General features: G+C 52.1%; 2 protein-coding genes and 1 pseudogene across 4 annotated transcripts in view; 1 reads left to right on the forward strand and 2 right to left on the reverse strand.

Moving 5' to 3' along the window:
* SLC35E4 (solute carrier family 35 member E4) overlaps positions 1-2,850 on the forward strand; it is a 23,997-nt gene that overhangs the window by 18,033 nt on the left and 3,114 nt on the right. The gene's annotated exons all lie outside the window — the stretch shown is intronic.
* Positions 1-2,850, reverse strand: part of DUSP18 (dual specificity phosphatase 18) — a 17,803-nt gene that overhangs the window by 2,029 nt on the left and 12,924 nt on the right. The window lies entirely within an intron of this gene.
* Positions 1,173-2,346, reverse strand: LOC116458619 (large ribosomal subunit protein uL13-like; annotated as a pseudogene).

Here is a 2,850-nt window from a genome sequence, read left to right on the forward strand (position 1 = left end):
TCAGATTTACATTCAAAATGGGGCATTCACGTGGCTGTTGGCAGGAGGCCTCAGTTCCTTGCCATGTGGGCTTCTCCATAGGGCTCCTTGAGTGTCCTCAACACATAGTAGTTGGTGTCCACCAGAGTGAGTGATTCAAGAGAGCAAAAAACCACAAAGTCCTTTTAAATCTAATCTCAAAGGTCACACTCTGTCATTTCTCCAGTATCTTATTGGTTACAAGTCTATTTAGTGTGAGCCCTTCCCACATTGACTACACAAAGGCAGGATTACCAGGAAGATGGGATTACTGAGGACATCTCTGAGGCTAGCTACCATATCAGTGAATATCTATTGAATGAGTGATTGAGGACTTGAGGACATAGCCTGGAGCCCTATGAGGAATTAGCCTGGGAGCATTCTGTTTCTGGTGGGGTCTTGTCAGCCACACCTCTGCATCCTCCCTAACCAAGTATTGCACAGTCCTGGCCCACAGCATGCACTTAGTAAATATTTGCTCAGTGAGGGCTGGTGGCTGCCTTCTGTGCTCCCCACCACTGGCAGGACAAGGCCTGGGCTCCCTGGCCTGGTATTTGAAGTCGTGGATGTTCTGATGTTTCCAAGCCTACCCCACTGCCCTGAACCCTTCGGCTATTGGCGGCCGCCCTGTTCTCTATGCCTGCTGAAGTTTTTCAGTGTCTAGGTCTCCTGCTGCCCTATCCCAACTGCCACAACCCTCACATGCCCCCTTCCTCCTTCTCTTTTTTTTTTTTTTTTTGAGACAGAGTCTTGCTCTGTCGCCCAGGCTGGAGTGCAGTGGTGTGATCTCGGCTCACTGCAACCTCCACCTCCTGGGTTCAAGTGATTCTCCTGCCTCAGCCTCCTGAGTAGGTGGAACTACAGGCGCACACCACCATGCCCGGCTAATTTTTTTGTATTTTAGTAGAGACTGGGTTTCACCATGTTGGCCAGGCTGGTCTCGAACTCCTGACCTCAAGTGACTCACCCACCTCGGCCTCCCAAAGTGCTTGGGATACAGCCCTGAGCCACCACGCCTGGCCTCCCTTCTCTAAGCACTGCCAGCATCCCAGCTGCACCTGCTGCCTAGGCTGGGAATTTCTGTTTGTATGTTTAGACTTTCTTTGGAGGAGAACCCTTGTTAACGCTGGAGCCCAAAATCAATCAAGCCAAAGCACAGTTCCCTGTTTTTATTTATTTACATATTTATTTATTTATTGAGGAGTAAACAGTCTTTATTGGGCTCAGAGCAGGAGTCCATGGGTCTTGAGGACACCCAAGTATTTGTCAGTTTCCTTCTCCATGTTCTTTTCGGCCTGTTTCTGTAGCCTCATTAGCTGTTTTTGTTTTTTTTTTTTTTTGAGACGGAGTCACGCTCTGTCGCCCAGGCTGGAGTGCAGTGGCGCGATCTCGGCTCACTGCAAGCTCCGCCCCACGGGTTCACGCCATTCTCCTGCCTCAGCCTCCCAAGTAGCTGGGACTACAGGCGCCCGCCACCACGCCTGGCTATTTTTATTTTTTTTAGCAGAGACGGGGTTTCACCATGTTAGCCAGGATGGTCTTGATCTCCTGACCTCGTGATCCGCCCGCCTCCACCGCCCAAAGTGCTAGGATTACAGGCGTGAGCCACCGCGCCCAGCCATCTCATGAGCTGTTTCTTATTCCCGTAGTGGATCTTGGCCTTCTTCCTCTTCTCCTCCAGGGTGGCTGTCACTGTCTGGTACTTCCAGCCAACTTTGTGAGCCAGGTGCCCCGGGTAGGCAAACTTTCTTGTAGACTTCAGACGCACGACCTGGAGGGCAGCAGGAACCACCACCCGCTTGTTCGTCATAGGACGGTGGGATGCCGTTAACCACCTTGAGGCTGTTGCGGGCGGCCTGGCCTCCTCGGTCTCGCGGGGCAGCATGCCGCGGGGTCCGCCAGAAGATGCGGCTGGGGACCCGGAAGTGGTGGGGGCTCAGAAGTGGTAGGTGCCTCGGGAAGGGTTGCTGTTCATCTGCTTGTGGAGGAAGGCTAGGTACTTCAACTTGTTTCTGTAGACATTGCCAGAAATACTGATGCCCCTGCAGTGTACGACCACCACCTTCCGGCCTGCTTAGCCACCATGGCCCTCAGGAAGCCCAGAAGATAGCTTCGACCACTGAGTACCAGGACCTGCCCCTCCGCCATCTTCGGCAGCCGCCTGAGAAAAGAGTTCCCCATTTTTAGATGAAACAGGGAAGGGCATGGGGCCCCCTCACCCCTGAGGTACCTCTGCCAGATTTCCCTGGAACCCTGTTTGAAAACCACAGATCTAGTTCAATCCTCCTTGTCCATATGAGGAAACTGGAGCCCAAAGAAAAGAAAGAACCAAGACGACCTTGTGCAGAGGGAGCAGCAGGATTAGGACTTCACCCTCCTAATTCCTGGGGTTCTGCTATTCTCTGCTCCCTACTCTGCTATGAAGAACAGAGCCACGGTGTGAAGTTACAGGGGCTGTGCAGGGTCTGGCCCAGGGTTGTAGGGACAGTTTGCCACAAGAAGCCAGCAGCCAGGTGTGGTGGCTCACACCTGTAATCCTAGCACTTTGGGAGGCTGAGGAAGGTGGATGGCTTGAGCCCAGGAGTTCCAGACCCATCTGGACAACATAGCAAAACCCTGTCTCTATGAAAAAAAAAAAAAAAAAAAAGCCAACTATAGTGGCGCACGCCTGTAGTCCCAGCTACTAGGGAGTCTGTAGTGGGCTGTGATTACACCACTGCACTCCAGTCTGGGTAACAGAGTGCGATCCTATCTAAAAAAAAAGAAAAGAAAAAGAACGGATCACGAGGTCAGGAGATCGAGACCACGGTGAAACCCTGTCTCTTCTAAAAA

This window comes from Hylobates moloch, unplaced genomic scaffold (assembly GCF_009828535.3).
Source record: "Hylobates moloch isolate HMO894 unplaced genomic scaffold, HMol_V3 SCAFFOLD_19, whole genome shotgun sequence".
In the NCBI taxonomy this organism is placed as follows: domain Eukaryota; kingdom Metazoa; phylum Chordata; class Mammalia; order Primates; family Hylobatidae; genus Hylobates; species Hylobates moloch.